A 19,838-nucleotide genomic window follows, 5' to 3' on the forward strand; every position below is an offset into this window, starting at 1 on the left:
TTAACTTAAATACAATGAGTAAAGGTATTTATAAGAACTTATGTATTTACATTTTGTCAAAGTTAGACTTATTTAATTAATCAAAGGTTTAAAAGTTTGATAAGTGTGGAAAGAGCTGAAACCACATTTTACAGGAAAATTATGATAAAAAAAGAGAAATAATAACTCAGAAATGTCAAATGGAAGTATCACTACCAGTACTGATCAGTAAGCTCTGAGCACCATGGAAAACATGGCATAAGAAATTTATTTTAGAAGTGTTAGAACTACAGTTCACAGAAAGGGAACAAGAGTTAATCATAACAACTGCATACATAAATATGTTGCTAAAGTTTTACTCAAGCCACAAGATGAGATTCCTACTTATATGCAAGTACTGCCACAGGTCATATTTATGATAGTGAAAAAAATGACAAGGGACATAAACAAAAATACAAATCATTCAGTGAGAAGTGAGTTTAGACCAGTGGGCAAAATTACTTCTTTCCTTTGATTAATCGCAGGCGTATGTCCCTTTGTATCTTGCTATTTCTTATCATTAGATACATTAAAATATTTCTAAAAATAACAATATTGGCAACTGTTTTTAGAATATGTGAATAAATGAATAAAATATATAGATTTTTTCAGTAATAAATCTTGATTTGCACATATTATATAACTACAGCTGCCATTAAACAATGAAGCTATATAAAATAAACTGAAATGTTTGCTGAAAATGCTCTTGTAGACCATTTTATTATAGCTTATATATTACAAATATTTTAAATGTTTTCTTTTTCTTTTTTTTTTAAGTGGGAATTAAATACAAGTGTCCTGAAATCTAGTCATACATAAATGACCCACGAATAACATGACAACTATCTTCCTAGATCTCACTAACCATATGCAAATACACACAAAAATGTGTTGTCTATAAAATTTTATGATAATTAAATTCTGTGATACATTTTTATATGTGTTCCTTTCTACAGATTCTGAGTGGCTTTACTATTTTTCATATGTAGCCTAGATAATTATATTTTACCACTCATTTGTAGTTTATAATTTTGAAAATGTCTATTCAAATTATTATGTTTTTTTGGGGTCTTTGTATTTATATTTATTAGCTCTTCAGAAGTTAGGTTATTAATGTTTTGTCTTCTTTGTGTATTTCTCTAATCTGCCAATTGTTTTAATTTGAACCAAGGAAATTTTGTCATTACATTTGAAAATTTGTAATTAAATATATTTTTAACTGTATAGCTTTTGTGCCTTCTATTATTTTGAAAAATTTCTCCAAACCAGAATAACTTTGTTTTTAAACATTACTTTCATATAAATGTTGTTTAAAATTTAATCTATATGGAAATTACTTTTGTATATAGCATAAGAACAGAGACCAATTTTATTTTTATTGCTTATGAAATAAAACATAATTTATCAATAATTTAAAATACCATTATTTTCACATATGAAATTCAAATGAATACTGGCATCTTTTTGTTTATTCTAGTAGTTTCTGCTCTGCATAGTTTTTTTTTATTGAAATTTGTTTTACATATAACATTGTATAAATTTAAGGTGTACTGCATTTGAGGATATTATGCTAAATGAGGTAAGTCAGGGAAAGGCAAATATTGTATGATATCACTTATAGGTGGAATCTATAAAAGGTCAAACATCATAAAAAAAAAAAGTGGTATTGTCAGAGAATAAAGGGTGAGGGATAAGAGATGTGTACTGGCATCTATTTTCACATATTGTTTTACACTGAACTATTTGTTGAATAAAATATGAAAATTATTTTAATACAATTTTAGGGTATTTTATATCTTCTAATCAAGTCCATACTTTATTAGCATTTCTATTATTTTTGATCAAATATTAGTAATATTAAATATAAATTTGAACTGCATTCTATTTGTTCACTTAATAATTGCATATAGTTTGTTAGTTTTTTATGACTGTATAACATTTTATAGGTGAGAAAGTATTGATATTTTCTGATGTTTTGTCTTTTCTCCATTACCAGGTACTGACTTATTGAATCAAGTTGTTTTATTGAGCACAATTGCAAGGGTGATTTCTTTCCCGAGTTCTTGTCCAGATGTATTCGAAGAATGAAGCCATGGACAAAAAGGTGGTAGGCGAGAAGTACAGAAACTTTATTGCAAGCAGATGTTATCTCTAAGATTCTCTTCCTCCTGCCACAGAGGGACAGAGGGGTCCCCTAAGAAGGGTGGTCAGTACTTCCTTTGTCTTGAGGCATTAAATGGGCTGTAATTCTTTGTCTGGACATGACCTTTTCTAATTGGACTCTTTCCTAACTTAGGACTCCAGTGCTTTCCTCATTGGTCACTCTGCTAAGGCCAAAGCCCACCTAGTGCCTCCCTCCTTTTCCCTTATTTTGTGTTTTCTCTTTGTCCTTCACATATTCATCTCATCTGTTTAAGTTGGAGTTACTTTTAATCTGTCTTATGGCTTTCTCCCAGTTATGCTGGCCAGAAATGTTTTATCTTACAGCTCTCCCAGCTGCTCAGGTCAGGGCTACATTTAGTCTAACTTATGGTACCTAGCAACCTTATCCTGCCAAGCCTTGAGACTGAAACCGCTGGCTTCTCTGTTCCAAAGAGTAAAGCCGCTTCTTTTTCTTCCTGGCTGGAAAAGATTTACTACTCCAGCTGCTCAGGCCAGAAATATCTCTGTCCTTGTTTTATGGCTATTTTAATTGCTCAAGCCAAGATGCCTCCACGGACCCCCTCTCTATCTGTCTTAAGCTAGCTAGTTAACCCTTTCATTATCATTTATGGATATGGTGTTTCATGTTCTAAATGCTGGAGGAATTAAAGGGCCAGACTTCTCAGACATGAGTGGGAGTGAGGCTCTTGCTATATCTTCAGAAAATGAATTTTTCAAGACTAGCACGGGAGGATAGAATGTGGAAGAAGGCTTTATTGGCATGGAGTTACAATTTCTCAGGTTGAAATATTCCATTTCCCCCCAGCCAGTCCTGAAAAAGGGTCAGCTGAGAGTTTACTAAAGTCAGAAACAGGGCCAGAGTCCAGAGTTTCCCATCAACTAATGGGGAATAGACTTGGAGAATGTTAAATGCAGCTTTATGGCAAAGCTGTGTAAATGGCATGCCTATATTTTGTCTTCCCTTTCACTCCTTTCCTGTTCAATAATAACCAGGTAATTAGAATGGTTTCAATGTCACTGATGTAAGAAAAGCAATAATAGTTATGTTAAATATTCCCATGCATGTCACCACAGCTAATAAATTTGTTTTGTTGAGATTATCTCTAATGCTGTGTATATTTTAATCACTCAAACATTACTTTGGCAATCAAAATAATATTTATGAACATCTGTTCTTCCAAACAAACCGGGAAGGTAAAACGGATGGAAAAGCAGAGGTCTATGATAATGCTCAAGGGTTTCTCAGCTGATTTCTTTTTCATCAATGGATAGTTGGTAATAATTAATATTTTGAAACTATTTCAGTTAAGAAAAACCATGCAACTTGTTTGAATATTTACACTGCTTTTTACTTCCAAAGGGTATTTCTTCTCTTTAGTGATCTAGCTGATATATCCATCGCAATCAGTTTGACAAGATGTAACTGAATGATACGAAATGAGAAAGAAGTCTCATGCAATTACAGGCTGGCAGAACACCATTAATATTCACTTCAAAAAATTTCATCTGCCATTGCTGAAGGTGTTCCCTAGTAAGAGGCCCTGATGCTCTCTGGAACATGCTTGTTTGTCTACTCCCTTCATGTGAGTCTAAAGAGACACTGATGGATGAGAGCAAGTGCACTGAGTCTCAGCCACCCAGTGTTTGGGAGACTTGGACATTCCATTTTCTTTCATCGCAATTATACACTAACTGTCCTTAGAAAGTTTCATCATGGAAGAGCGAGTCTCACTTCCACATGACATATAGGGAGGGAGCTCGCATGATGAGAGAGCTAATGACGCCTAGCAGACAAATGATAATGAGACAACAAAACACTGGGAATCAGTAACCATATGTAACCAATGCCAAAGAAAAGGCGTAATTTGAAATGAAGGAAAAGAGACACATGACTTAGCACAGGAGAAAGATGTAAATTACCCTGTGAAAGCTCTTCCCCTATTTAGTCTAGCATAAAATGGGGAAGAGTGAAAAATAATAATGATGATGATGATGAAGAAAAATTCAAAGGATGGAAAAAGAACAACAGATGGCAAAGCAAAAGGAAGACAGCCAAGACTGGTGAAAGGAAAACAAACAAGTCCCAAAAGCAGATTCAAGTAAATGTGCACAGCAGGAACAAAGAGCATCCAGTACAATAGGAGGGGAGCTTCCGTTACATGGAGTGGAATTGCTGTCTTTTGTACTTGGCTCTTTTGAACCACGTTTGTAAAGGATGGAATATTGTGGTAGATTTAGTTTAATGAGGGAATCCCTTGAAATTTGTGAGGAAATGTGTCAACAGGAATCCAAATAAAATTAACTTGCTTAAACAATTTGAATATGTTAGCATAAACATAAGGATATTTGTGACTAAGAGCAACTGCCTAAATCTAAGATGGGACCATTTCCCCTCTAATGAGAGTTCAATTATAGTTGCAAGGAAACTTTGTTCCTTTGTCTTCCATGGGAGAAACAAGTCTCTTTAAAGAGTGATGTAACCGGAATAATGGCAAATCTAGAAACTGCCGACCTTGGTATATTCATTATAGGTCAAGTTGATGCAAACTTTTAAAATAGATCAAATTACTACTAATTAAGGTTATTTTGGACATGACAGTATAAGCTTGTAATAAGCATTCTATGAAGCACTTAAAAGTTTAAAAATAAGCAGATATCACAAAATAAAATCATTTTTATAACGCACTATTCAAAAACCAGTTCCCATAAATATATTACATATATTGTCATGGTAGAAAGTAATTTAAAAAGCTAGGAAGAAGGCATACTTGGTAACTTCTAACTTTAGGTTATCTCTTAGGGCAAGAATTCAGCAAATAAGTAGGATAATTTAAAGTTATTTACAAATAATTAGTCATTAAAATGACAGACAAATGTATAATCAGCTAGTATTTATTATAAACACAATTATTTAATATGTCAAATAAATTCTGGATCTACCTCATCACTTAACCAAGTTGGAACTGGCAAGAGTCACACAATAGAAAAATAAACAGGCTGTACAAATTCCTCTGTTTTCACTTGGTTTTTGGCTATCATTTGCTAAAGGAATAGTAGGGTTTTTTTAAACTATTATGCATACAAAGAGGCTTGTATTTATTTTCTACTGTTATATAAAAAATTCCCACCACATGCCGAAACCGGTTTGGCTCAATGGATAGAGCGTCGGCCTGCGGACTCAAGGGTCCCAGGTTTGATTCCCGTCAAGGGCATGTACCTTGGTTGCAGGCACATCCCCGGTGGGGGGTGTGCAGGAGGCAGCTGATCGATGTTTCTCTCTCATCGATGTTTCTAACTCTCTATCCTTCTCCCTTCTCTCTGTAAAAAATTAATATATAAAAAAAAATTCCCACCACAAACGTAATGGCTTAAAAATAATATAGTTATGGCGCAGTCAGCATGGTTCAGTGGTTGAGCGTTGATCTAAAAACCAGGTCATGGTTGGACTCTTGGTCAGGGCATATGCCCAGGTTGCAGGCTGGATCCCCAGTGGGGAACGGGACCAGGAAGTAGCCGATCAATGATTCTCTCTCATTATTGATTAAAAAAAATAACAATAATAGATTTAAAATAATAATAATAATAATAATAATATAGTTATATAGGTAAGAAATCCAGGCATTACTCAAAAGGGTTCCCTGATCAGAATTTTAAAAGCTGAAAACAAGTGTCAGCTGGGATGTATTATCCTTTTAAGATATGATCAGTTCCCAGGGTCACTCAAGTTGCTGGCAAAATTCAGTTCCTTGAAGTTGTAGGATTGATCATCTTAACCACTAGTGACTTCCTGTCATGAAAATCACATGGCTTTCTCCGAAACAGAAGAGTTTGCCTCTTCAAAGTCAATGAGAGTCTCCTGCTTCGAGTGTCTTTTAAGGACTCACATGATTAACTCAGGCTAACTGATTAGCAATCTCAATTAAATCCCTCAAATCCTTTGACCTTTTACCTAAAAAGGCATACTTCAGTTCATTGCACGCAGCTTTATTGTGCTTCACACATGTTTTATGTTTTACAAATTGAGGGCAAAAACCTCCAAGAAAGCAAAAAAACAACAACAACAAACCCCATAAACTACCTTTATTGCCATACTCTCCTCTTTTAAAAAAATATATTTTTTTATTGATTTCAGAGAGGAAGGAAGAGGGAGAGACAGAAACATCAATGATGAGAGAGAATCAGCTGCCTTCTGCACGCCCCATACTGGAGATGGAGCCCGCAACCCGGGCACGTGCCCTAACCAGAATTGAACCGTGACCTCCTGTTCATAGGTCTAAGCTTACCCACTGAGCCATGCTGGCTGGGCACTCGCTTCTTTATAGTAGTGATCTGGAACTAAACCCACAATACCTCTGAGGTATGCTATAGGTCAGTGGTTCTCAACCTTAATAATGCCGCGACCCTTTAATACAGTTCCTCATGTTGTGGTGACCCCCAACCACAAAATTATTTTCCTTGCTACCTCACAGCTGTAATTTTGCTACTGTTATGAATCGTAATGTGAATATCTGTTTTCCAATGGTCTTAGGCGACCCTGCTAGCGGTTCTCAACCTGTGGGTCACTGCTATAGAGCCTAAGACCATCGGAAAACACAGATATTTACATTACGATTCATTAACAGTAGCAAAATCACAGCTATGAAGTAGCAACGAAAATAATTTTATGGTTGGGGGTCACCACAACATGAGGAACTGTATTAAAGGGTCGCGCGGCATTAGAAAGGTTGAGAACCACTGCTATAGGTCATCATGAGGGCGATACTCCATCATATCCACATGTCCCACCCACACCCAAGGAGAGGGGATCATACCAGCTCACTGGGGTTCATTGGGAGTCCTCTTATAACTTTGCCTACTGCAATGTTCTTGCACCCTGTGTCAATTCAAACCAGTCTAATAACAAAGCATTATTTGACTGCTGTAACAAGCTGCCACAAACTGAGTGGGCTAAAAGCAAAGACAAACTCATAATCTTACCGTCTGGAGGTTGGAAGTCTGTGGAGGGCCTCCTCAATGGGCTAAAAGCAAGATTCAGGCAGTGCTGTGTTCCTTCCTGGGAGCGCCAGAGGACAGGCCGCTCTCCTGCCTTTCCCCGTCTCTACAGGCTCTTTCTTGGCTCAAGGCTCCCTGAACACTTTCACAGCAGCAATGCCCAGTGGAGTCTCTCTCTCACTGCCTAACGCTCCTCTCCTGTTCCCTCCCCTTATAAGGACCCTATGATTACAGTGGCATCACCTGTGTACCCTACAATGCAGTCTCCTTGTTGTCAGCCAATTAACCACCTTAATATCACTGTCACCTGAGGCTCCCTTGCCATGAAACATCACACATCCAGGGTTCCTAGGGATTGGGTCCTGGCTTCTTTGCGTTGTAGTGTTACAGAGAACGGGAATAATCAAACAATGCCGGAGAGTTTGGAGTCACACTTTATTCACCGCGGTGGGCTTAGAGAAAATGAATTCAAATTCTAAGCCAGGCTACAAGCAGAACTTCCCTTTTTATTAGAGGGCCAGCCCTACATGCACTTAGTGGTTATCTCGCTGCTGGCCTTCAAAACAACACAGTTCTATCCAATTAAAAATGCACCTGGCATGGCATTGAGAGTATGGGCATATCTAGTCTCTGGCCTACAAGGTCAGACAGCTAAGTTTATCTTCCTCATTATTCAAGCAGGCTAGAAAGCAAAGTTATTATTTTAGAATAAGAGGCCGTCTAAGAAAAACAACAGTAGTTTTACAAAATAGGGATTAGCCTTCTCAGTAGTGTATCCCCATCTTACAAAGGATGCCTCAGGAAGTCAAATTATGGAGTTATTTATTAAAGGCCGGTGGCTGACGAGGGACAAAAGTACTTCAGACCTCGCAGCCCCGAAGAGCTTGCCACATTTGGCTTATATTGGCAGAATATCACAAAAATATCGATTAAATCTTTGGGTCTGGAATGAGGAACCTGTTTCGCAAAAAGCATTTTTACAGAAGCAAAATTGAGCAAGTTAGTTATCTAAAGTATCTAGGAATCACTGAATCAACAGAAACACATTATCTGGGACCACCGGGGCAATTTAGAATAATTGTGCTGTCCAGATTCCAGGACCACTGAGTCAACCGAAACTCGTTATCTGTAGCTACTGAGACAATTTAGGATAATTGACCTGTCTGGTTCCCAGAAGAATGTGCTTCGATGACCAGTGAGACCACAATCAATGGGATATTCAAACCACAATCAATGGATTGGGATAGCATACATAAGTTCAGAAAATCAATATAACGCTTCTATTGTTTTAGCAAGCAAATGAATACAGAAGCCAAATAACAGGTTAAGATAAGATTAAAAACTGTAGTTTCTACCTGAGATAATTGCTACCATACTTCATTTGGAAGGCATTATTCTGCCTACCACAAACCTATGTAGCAATTTTGGGACAATTTCTCATAGATATTGTATATCTCTTAATAAATTTATGTCTTCTTTTATCACGAATTCTAAATTTGCTTCAAAATTCAGATCTTGTGCATATTTTACTAAGTTTAATATCTAAGTATTTCTTTTCTTTGGAGTCTACTTTATCAGTTTTATTCATGAATTGCTACTTTGATGTTGTGTCTAAAAAAATTAGTGCCAAACACAGGTCATCTATAGTTTCTCCATTATTTTCTTTCTTTTTTTTTTTTTAATCTATTTTATTGATTTTTTAGAGAGAGGGAGAGGGATAGAGAGGTAGAAACATCGATGAGAGAGAAACATCAATCAGCCATCTCCTGCACACCTCCTACTAGGGATGTGCCCACAACCAAGGTACATGCCCTTGACTGGAATTGAACCTGGGACCTTTCAGTCCGCAGGCCGATGCTCCATCCACTGAGCCAAATGAGTTAAGGCCATTTCTTTCTTTCTTTCTTTTTTTTAAATCTTATCTTCAAGGAATTTTATAGTTTTTCATTTGCCATTTAAGTTTATGATCCATTTTTAATCTTTGTGAAGGGTATATGATCTGTCTATACAGGGTGTTCCCCAAAAAATGCATCCACACTTTAATAGCTGATAGCTCAATTTTGAAAATGAAATGCATTTTAATAAACACTACTACCTCTATAATTATTCAAAGTGTGTGCATACATTGTTTTGGTATACCTTATATTCATTCTTTTTTTTTTTTTTGCATGTGGATATACAATTGTCCAGCATCTTTGTTGAAAAGACTATCTTTTCTCCCTATTATTATATTTTTAAGTTTTATAATTTCTAATTGGTTATTATAACTTCTATCTATTTGCTGAACTTTTCTATTTTTATCTTTCTTTTCAGGAAAAGTTATAGTTACTTGTTCACAGTTTTATGAAAACCGCTTTAAAATCCCTTTGTCAGAAAGATTAAATATCTAATTTACCTCAGTATTGACATTTGTTTTTTGTAAAATGAACATTTTGGTCAAGAACATGAGCATTTCCTGTTTTGCTTTTTCTTCTCCTCCCCCTGCCTTTTTTTGGGGGGGGCGGGAGAGGGATGCCCGTTGGCATTTCTGGATTGCAATTCACCTTCTCATCCAGAACCAGTCTGGATTAAATATATAGAGTATAAAAATAAAACCAAGGACTCATCTTAATGTCTTCCTTCACACCCAAATGTCCTTAGATGGTCTACCTTCTTATAATATTTCAGGTTTCACTTTTTGTCTGTTGAATTAAGTTAATTTATTTTCAGAGTATCTCATTATACTTAGAAAGGGGGACTAGGGATACACTGAGTTTGACATAGTATCTCAGAACCAGAGCCAGCATTTTCTTTAAAGCAAAACAAACCTAATAAAACATTTAATATATTGTCTTACTTAGGTAAATAGACTTAAGTTCTTATAAATTTCTAGTATATTAGGTACTAATGATTTATGATATGTGAGGTATTGTTTGTGCAATATTAGTGGACTTCTTTTAGCCAAATGTTCTTAAAATAAGAGGGAGTTAAGATTACTTAAAATTTCTTCAAATTACTCTATATTTTTTATAAATTTTAAAAACTTACCGATAAGAAATTTTTGGACTGGAACCCGGATTCTTTGTCCGCTGGAATCAAAGAATGAATCCACGGACAGAAAGTGGTAGAGCAAAGGTGATTTATTGAAGAACAAGTACAGACTCCTACATGGGGAGAAGGAAAGAGTCACACAGAATGGACTCCCAAGTAGGGAGGGGGAAAGAGTCCCACTGGGTTCCCTTTCCCTATGGCTTATGGAGGCTACAGATCCTTGTGCCTTGATATCCCCTCTGATTGGTCACTATTCCCTTAGACTGGTTACTATAGTAACTCCTGGGCTCAAAGGTCAAACATCGCTGCCCCCCCACCCCCTATTGTTTTCCTATTCCCTTTGGGCTTTCTTCTCCTTCTGGATGAAGGGCTTCCTTCCCTTTATTTTGTAAATATAGACCTTTTGCTGTTCCCAGCTCCCTCATTCTATGGAAATGTACCTGTTGCAGCTTTTCAGCTCCCCTATTCTATGGAAATACACCTTCTGCTGCTCTGCAGCCCTGTGCTTCCTCCATGGTCCCCTCAATTTCCAAAATTTCTAAAATTTCCTAAACCTGTCCTATTTTTACCCCTAAAATTCCTGTTTCATTACAAAATAAAAATAAAAAACACCTTTTTCAAGCCAATGAGACTCTATTATCCTAAAGGTATGGTCAGTAATTTTAATGTAAGTAAATGTAAATTAATTTTATTAAAAATTTATTGATAACATAAAAAGTAAAGGTGCGGTAACCACAAAAATACAATGTGAAGACAAATATAGATTGAGATAAAATTTTACATTAGAATTTTAAAAGAAAATATTACCAAATAGCACAATTAGTTATAGGCATGGCAGTTAAAAATTGTCATTGTTTCTTTATTTCTTTTAAAGCTCTACCTATGCATAAATATGTTATTTTCTTAAAGCAAAACTAAAAATAAAATATAACTCTGAATGTGAAACTTGAGCTTTTCTTTTTTGAAAATTGAGGTAACTTTAGACAAAAAAAATCAGCAAAGAAACAGCAATCCTAAATGACTCACTAGATCAGATGGACTTAATCAACATTTTCAGAACATTTCACCCCAAAACTACAGAATATACAATAGCTAAGATTTGAAAACAGCCTAAGTGCCCATCAGCAGATGAGTGGATTAGAAAACTGGTGCATCTCCAGGGGTCCTCAAACTACGGCCCGCGGGCCACATGCGGCCCGCCGAGGACATTTATCCGACCCGCCGGGTGTTTTTGCCGCTGCTGCCTGTCCTGTTTAGCAGCCGACTTAGCAGTGTGCATAGGAATTTGTTTATAGTTGTTTTTTTTAAACTATAGTCCGGCCCTCAAACGGCCTGAGGGACAGTGAACTGGCCCTGTTTAAAAAGTTTGAGGACCCCTGATATACAATGGAATACTACGCCACTATAAAAAAGAAGAAATTCTTACCATTTGCAACAGCATGGATGGAACTGGAGAGCATTATGCTAAGCGAAATAAGCCAGTTGGAGAAAAATAAATATCATATTGAAGCATCCATCTTGTATGAAAACTGCTGTTTGAAATTTTAACCCTGCTAATTGGCTTCTGTAAATTCTTGCTTGCTAAGACTACTCCCACTTCAGCGAGGCCATTAAACCTTCCCCAGACAAGGTTATCAGTGCTGGCGCCAGGCTAGGCCTCTGGTTGAGGTCTCAAGGCCCAGCACATACGGGCTCTTTAAGAACTTGCAAAAGAGGCCAGAAACACTCCATATTTGGGAGCCAAAGAAGGTAAAATCATATAAATAGGGAGAATTCCTGCATGTGGGGGCCCAGAATTTGAGAGACATTTTCCTCTGGACCCACGCGTAATAAATGTAACTCCATCTCTCTGGTATTGCTTTGTTCTTCTTCGGTTTTCTGTAACAATATGATCTCACTCATTTGTGAAATATAATGAACAACATAAACTGATGAACAAAAATAGAACCAGAGTCATAGAAGCATCGAACAGACTGTCCAACCTATGAGGGAAGTGGGGGGTGAGGGGATAAGAGATCAACCAAAGGACTTGTATGCATGCATGTGAGCATAACCAATGGACACAGGCGGGGGTTGTGAAAGTGAGGGGCATGTGCTAGGGGGTAGGTGCAGGCAGGGAGAGGTCAAGGGGGGAAAGAGAGACATATGTAATACTTTAAACAATAAAGAATTTAAATTTTAAAAAAGAATGGGAAAGTGTAAATTAAAAATTAAATAAAAGAAATATAATAAAATAAATAAAATTGAGGAGACTCAAAGAAATGCAATGTTGCATTCTGGATTTAATTCTAGATATGATTAAAAAGACACTAATAGAAAAGTAGGGAAATAAGAATAAAGTCTGTAGTTTATTCAATATTATCCTACCCAAATTAATTTTGTTTGAATAAATATAATTATATAAGACATAATGAAGCAGGAATTTTACGGGAACATAGGCAGGCTTAGGGATTTTTTAGAATTGGGGTCAATGGGAAAAAGCACAAGGTTGCAGACTGGGAGAAGGTACATTTCCATAACACAAGGAAGCCAGGTGCAGTTACATGTCAGACATCCCTCGAGGGGTCCCAGATTGGAGAGGGTGCAGGCTGGGCTGAGGGACACACACCCCTGTGCATGAATTTTGTGCACTGGGCCTCTAGTTCCCTGATGATAAGCAAAAAAATTTCCTGCCTATAGAAGGAGCAAGCAACAACATTTTTGTGCCCCAGATCCCTGCTCTCATATGAGGTGGTCAACTGCTACTAGAGGGAAGAAAGAAAACCCACCCACATCTCAGCCTTTGACTGATCCCACGCAAAGTTGGTTGTCACTTCCACATCTGTGATGTTATTGGCAAAAGCCACCTGATAATGAGGGACCGGGGCAGAATATCTTCTCCTGGCAAGGGACCTGTTGCAATCTTACCTAATAATAGACAAACATGTAAATTGACCATACCTTCACTATGCCCATAGCCAATCAGAGTGAGTATGCAAATTAACCCCAAACAGATGGCAGTTAATTTGCACACAAAGGCACCCAGCGTCTGTGTCCCAGGAACATCCTGGCACCCAGGTCACTGTGAGGTAAGGCCGCATGGGCCCAGAGCAGCCTGGGAAGGGCATAAGCCAGGGGGCTCCTGGGCAGGGCCAAGCCTGCAATCAGAATGAGGGGGCAGGAGTGGAGCCTGCCATCGCAGGGAGTTGGGGGTCCTTCCGGCCTTGGGCAGGAGCGGAGCCTGCGCCTGCGATCGCAGAGACCTGGGGGTCCACTTAGGGGTGGAGCCTGTGATTGCAGGGAGCTGGGGGTCCCCTGCCCAAGGCCGAAAGCCTCTGGCAGAGGCTTTTGGTCTGGGTATGCCTGGACAGGGGTGGAGCCGGCGATCAGAGGGAGCTGGAGGGCCCCTGCCCAGGCCTAAAGCTTTGGCCAGAGGCTTTAGGCCTGGACAGGGCCCAGCCATTGGTGTGAACTATAGAGGAAACACCTTTTCTAACTGCACATTGGCTAAGCTTCCTGTATGCCACTGGTAATATTCTTAGTAACTTGGGTAATAAGAATCCAAAAAGGTGATCTAGGGTTTTTCTACCACACTTCTGGAGAAAAAAACGAAGGTCCGCTGCTGGAGGGCTAAGAAATGTCATATCCTGCCCTAGCCGGTTTGACTCAGTGGATAATGCCTCAGCCTGCAGACAGCAGGGTCTGGGTTCGATTCTGATCAAGGGCATGTACCTAGGTTGCAGGCTCCTCCCTGGCCGGGGCCCAGATCAGGGCTCATGTAGGAGGCAACCAATCAAAGTGTTCCTCTCACTTTGATGTTTCTCTCTGTCTTTCCTTTTCCACATTCTCTAAAAATCAATGGAAACATATCCTCAGGTGAGGATAAAAAAATAAAAAAGAAAGAAAGAGAGAAAGAAATGCATATCCTATGAAAGACACATCTTGAAAATGCCTAAAGAAAGTTGTCATTTTTTCTTGGTGAAGGGACTGGAGTCCGTGTTGATGAAAACACCTTGGTGGCTGTGGTGACTGGCAGTGGCTGCAGCAGTGGGGTGATGGGGCTGGTGCCTTCCCCTGATCAGCCCGGTTGCCTCCCACAAAGGGAGGCCAGACTGCAGCTTAGGCCCACTCCCTATGGGGAGTAGGCCTAAGCTGTCAGTAGGACATCCCCTGAGGGCTCCCAGTATGCAAGAGGGGGCAGGTTGAGCTGAGGGACCCCCCCCACCCCCAGTGCACGAATTTTGTGCACTGGGCCCCTAGTTAAAAATAAAATGCACTGCCTCTGGAGCATGGGCCAGAGGCCAGCTGACCACAGAACCCACTGGAGCAAGCCTGAGTCCACTGCTACAGGGGAGGGCAGGAAATTCACCTGTACCTGGGTCCTGCCCTGGCATACAGGCAGAAGTAGGAGCAGGGGCACAGAGAAAGAATCACTTCTGAGGTGCAGGTCACAGGATCTGCAGACTGAGAAAAAGAGAACCCTTAGCCACTATCATGAGACTTACACCCATGAAAATACCAACTTATCTAACTTACTAGAGGCCCAGTGCATGACATTCATGCATTGTGGGGGGTGTGGGGGGTCCCTCAGCCCAGCCTGCACCCTGTGCTAGTCTGGGACCCCTCAGGGGATGTCCAACTGCTGGCATAGGCCAACTCCTGTGTTGAGCTTAGGCCAGCTCCTGACATGAGCGTCTGCCTCCTGGTGGTCAGTGTGCGTCATAGCGACCTGTCATTCCATGATTCGGTTGATTTGCATATTAGGGTTTTATTATATAGGACTAGAGGCCTGCTGCACAAAAATTCGTGCACTGGGTGGGGGGTCCCTCAGCCCAGCCTGCCCCCTCTCACAGTCTAGGAGCCCTCAGGGGATGTCCTACTGATGGCTTAGGCCCACTCCCCTCTGTGGGAGGTGACTGGGATGATCAGGGGAAGGCACTGCCCCCATTACCCCACTGCTGCTGCCACTGGTTGCTGCAGCATCTGCAAGGCCTGAGCCCCAGCCCTCACAGCCACCAGGCCTCAAGGCTGCCTGAGCTCCAGGCCTCGCAGCTGCGGTGGCTTTGTCCAGATGGACGTCTGGATGGATGTCCAAAAGACCTCTGCCCTAATTAGCATATTACCCTTTTATTAGTATAGATATGTAAGTGACACCCAGATCATGAAGGGAAAACACTGAAGCAGAAAAAATATTGAAGAGATAATAACTGGGGATTTCCCAAATTAATGAAAAAACGAGCCAATATCCAAGAAACAGAGAACCTAAAAGTAGAATGTGAAATGAGAGCTCTTTTTCTAATTATCCTATTCTGCCCCCACCCCCAATTTGCTTAGTTATATCATCTTTATTTTGACAGTAAATACTTAGATTGTGCACCCAAATTTAAAATGTATGTGTCTTGCTTCTCTAGTTAAATAGATTCATTACTCACCGCCATTCTTTTTGTTGAATTTTAATCTTCTAATGATCTCTTCCCTGGCTTTGTTCTTTTAGGAGACTCACTGAGAATATCTTGGGCTTATGGAGCAGGCGCATTCAAAGTCCTTCTGGGTTCCCAGGTAACTTAAAGGGGAACTTTCAAAATATCTGGAGCCCTTGATGTCCTGCAAATGAAGGAGGATAGCAGTGAAGAAGGAATTTGGGGGGAACATAGGCAGGCTTAGGGTTTTTTTTAGAATTGGGGTCCATGGAAAAACACAGGGCTACAGACTGGGAGAAGATACAATTCTGTAACACAAGGAAGCCAGGTGCAGTTACATTTCCATAAGACAAGGGAGCAGCAACAGGTATATTTCCATAAGACAAGGGACCTGGAAGTAGCCAAGAAAGGTCTATATTTACTAAATAAAGAGAAGGAAGCCCTTCATTCAGACGGAAAAGAAGAAAGCCCAGAGGAATGGAAGGACTATGAGAGAGGAGGGCTTCAAGAATCACTATAGTAACCATTCAAAAGGGAATATTGACCAATCAGAAGGGATATCAGGACACAGGAACTGCAGCCTTTATAAACCATGGAAACAGGAAGTCTTTGGGACCCTTTCCCCCTCCCTACTTGAGAGTCCATTCTGTGGGACTCTTCCTCCTCCCCACGTGGGAGTCTGTACTTGTCCTATATAATAAAGAGGGAATATGCAAATTGACCATCACACCACCACAAAGATGGTAGCGCCCACAGTGGAGGGGGGCGTTCCATAACACAAGATGGCTGCACCCACAGCAGAGGCAGAGTTTCCATAACACAAGATGGCTGCACCCACAGCAGAGGCAGAGTTTCCATAACACAAGATGGCTTCACCCACAGTGGAGACTGAGTTCCCGTAAAGAGCATTAAGGAGCAATCAGCAGGGACCTCAGGCCATGCGCCCCACCCGGAAGGGCTTGATGCGGGACCTCAGGCCACGCCCCCTGACCCAGTGCCAAGCCTGGGGCCCTCAAGCCATGCCCCCTGCCCCGGCGCCAGGCTGGGAGACCTGAGGCCATGCCCCCTGCTGGCAGGGCTTTACAGTGAAGCATCCATTTTATATAAAAACTGCTGTTTGAAATTTTAACCCTGATATTTTGGCTTCTGTAAATGCTTGTTTGCTTAAATAATAAGGAAAATAAGACTACTCCCATTTCAGAGAGGCCATAAACTATGCCCCAGACAGAGTTGTCAGTGCTGACACTAGGCCAGGCCTTGAGCTATTGTCTAATGGCCCCTTCCCAGCACGCAGGCCTTCTTTCTCAGAAGGCCCAGAAGTCTCATTCCAAATTTGGGAGACAAAGAGCTAGAAAAACTATAAATAGAAAATGTTTCCTCCATGTTGGGGGGCCCAGAATTTGAAAGACACATTTTTCTCTGGGCCTGTGCAGAATTTAATAATTAAAATGTAACTCCCTTTCTCTACGCATTGTTTGGTTTTTCTCCAGTCTTCTGTAACAATGGGGGACCTCAAGGTGCACCCCCTGTGCTAGTGCTGGGCCAGGGGACCTCAGGCTGCTCCCCCCGCCCCAGCACCACACTGGGGGACCTCAGGCCACGTCTCCCGCCTGGCAGGGCTTGACTGGGGAGCTCAGGCCGCGCCCTCTGCCCGGTGGGGCTTGATGGGGAACCTCAAGGTGTGCTCCCTTGCCCCAGTGCTGGGCTGGGGGACCTCAGGCTGCTCCCCTCACCCAGGGCTGGTGGACCTCAGGCCACGCCCCCTGCCAAGCGGGGCTTGACGGGGGACCTGAAGCTGTGCCCCTCTCCCGGTTGGGCTTGACGGGGTACCTAAGGCTGTGTCCCCCTCTTGGCACCGGTCTGGGGGACCTGAGGCTGCAACCCCTGCCCTGTGGGATTTGACAGGGGGTCTCAGGCCATGTCCCCCACCCGGCAGGGCTTGACGAAGGACCTCAAGGTACATTCCCCACCCAGGCCCAGGCTTGGGGACCTGAGGCTGTGCCCCCTGCCCCGCACCAGGTCAGGGGACCTGAGGCAGCGCCCCCCCGCCTGGCAGGGCTTGACAAGGGTGGGACCGACCGGGTCTGGATCTAGCCCAATGGGAGGGGGACAGCCGGGTCTGGGTATCGTGAGATTTTGAGGTACACATGGGTGGGCGGGGACTTAACTCTGGGTCCCATGGTGTGCCCCAGACTCTGACAGGAGCAGGATTTTCATATACATTTTACTAATTTTCTTTCATCTCTGACACTTCTATTATAGAGAAAGGGCAAATAGCAATATTAAAATATTTCCTCTACTTAATCCCCTTTTAATGTGCATGAATTTCGTGCACTGGGCCACTAATCTACACTAATAAAATAAAAATATGCAAATTGACCGTACCTCCGCGATGCCCATCAGCCAATCAGGAGTGAGTATGCAAGTTAACCCAACAAAGATGGTGGGTTAATTTGCATACACAGGTGCAGAACAGCAGGTGGAGCAGGACACCTGCTATGAGGGGGAGGGCGGGGGGCGGAGAGAGCTACAGGAGTGGTGCTCTGGCCAGGAGCGAGGACTTGCAGGCTCCCTGGTGGCTGGGAGCGAGGACTGGCAGGCTCCCTGGTGGCTGGGAGTGAGGACTTGCAGGCTCCTGGGCGGCCGGGAGCGAAGCCAGGGGAAGTAAGGTCTATTCTTGCATGAATCTTCGTGCAACGGGCCTCTAGTTTTTCAATAAATCTCCATCTTTGCTACACCACTTTCTGTCCATGGATTCATTCTTCGATTCTGGCAGACAAAGAATCCGGGTTCCAGTCCAAAAATTTGGTATCAGCAGTAATCCACTTAGGTGGCACCAACCTTGACTTCCAGATGGAAGAGTCCACCTACGAAAGGAAAAGTGACATCACCTGCATCGTAAGTCTGAAGAGAATCCAGGAGAAGCTTCTGCTGGCCGCTCTGCCATTGTTGTCCCTGAAAACCCCACTGACGTCAGTGTCATATCGTCCAGGCTTACCAGCCAGCGAGCTGTGCTGGAATTTGCTGCTGCCACTGGAGCCGCTCCTATTGCCAACCCCATCACTCCTGCGAGCTTCTCTAACCAGATCCAGGCAGCCTTCCCAGAGCAGAGACTTCTGTGGTTACTGACCCCAGGGCTGACCACCACCTCCCACAGAGGCGTCTTATGTTAACTGGCCTGCCCCAGCTCTGTGTAGCCCTGGCAACAAGGGGGCTCACTCAGTGGGTCTCATGTGGTGGATGCTGGCCCTGGAAGCACTGTGCATGCCTGGCACCATCTCCCATGAACACCCAAGGGAGGTCACACCCAATCTCTACGTCTGCAGAGACCCTGAAGAGACAAAAGGAAGAGCAGCGACCGCTGAAAAGGCTGTGACCTAGAGGAATCGCAGGGTGAACGGAAGGCTCTGGCTTCTGAGTTCACTGCGGCTCAGCCTGAGGTCACAGGTGCCCTCTGTGCCTATTCAGCAGTTTCCTACTGTTAATGTAAGAATCATTCAAACCTGTAAAGCATTTCTGTGAGTTTATTTGGGCCACACTGCCGACAATTGCCAGGGAGCAGAATCTCAACTTATGGAGATAATGCTCCGGAGAATGGCAGTTTTTCACCTATTTTTATAAATTACCATCAAAGGAGGAGATGTAAGTGGGTTACATGAAATCCACTTGTGATAGATTAGGGAGGTGGGAGAAAGCAAAGCAGGGAAACCTTTGGGATTGGATAAAAGGATAGACACATGCTTTGTTTACATAGGTGGGTACAGAATAGTTAACAGTTAACAATGAACAAGATAACAATAACAATGAAGGAATTTATGGTCTCAGCCCTGGCACCCAGGTGCATTGGTTGTGGCCTGAGGGATCCAGAAAAAGGGAAGTGACAAGTTACCCAGACATTCCAAAGGTATGTTGTCTTAGATGCAAAAAGACAATAGGCTCAGTTACGATCAACATTGATCTTTGTCAGGGAAGATACCATCCTAGGACATGACTACCCACTGTAAACTGCTTTTTAATTAAAAAGTTTTCATATCAGACCATCCTTTGTGGTTACTTTAGGTCTCTGAGTTGGCAAGGCCACCATGCAGGCCTTCCCTGAGTTAGCCAGGTTAGCATGTGGCCCCTTTTCGTCCACACTACTGAAGACTGGAGCACTCAGCCACCACCCAAGGCTGGTCTGCAGCCCCCACTGCTCACAGAATGGGTAGGGACAACCACTGAGTGGTCTTAAGCTGT

The 19,838-nt window shown here is 41.8% G+C and overlaps 1 pseudogene across 1 annotated transcript in view; it reads left to right on the forward strand.

Moving 5' to 3' along the window:
- LOC307110179 (small ribosomal subunit protein uS2-like) overlaps positions 1 to 19,124 on the forward strand; it is a 37,873-nt pseudogene extending 18,749 nt beyond the window's left edge. Inside the window, exons 2-3 of the transcript in view lie at positions 15,677 to 15,741; positions 18,379 to 19,124. The product of the transcript in view is annotated as a small ribosomal subunit protein uS2-like (transcript). The remainder of the gene's footprint in view (positions 1 to 15,676; positions 15,742 to 18,378) is intronic.
- Positions 19,125 to 19,838: the final 714 nt, after the last annotated feature.

This window comes from Cnephaeus nilssonii, assembly GCF_951640355.1.
Source record: "Cnephaeus nilssonii genome assembly, chromosome: 13".
Taxonomy (NCBI): domain Eukaryota; kingdom Metazoa; phylum Chordata; class Mammalia; order Chiroptera; family Vespertilionidae; genus Cnephaeus; species Cnephaeus nilssonii.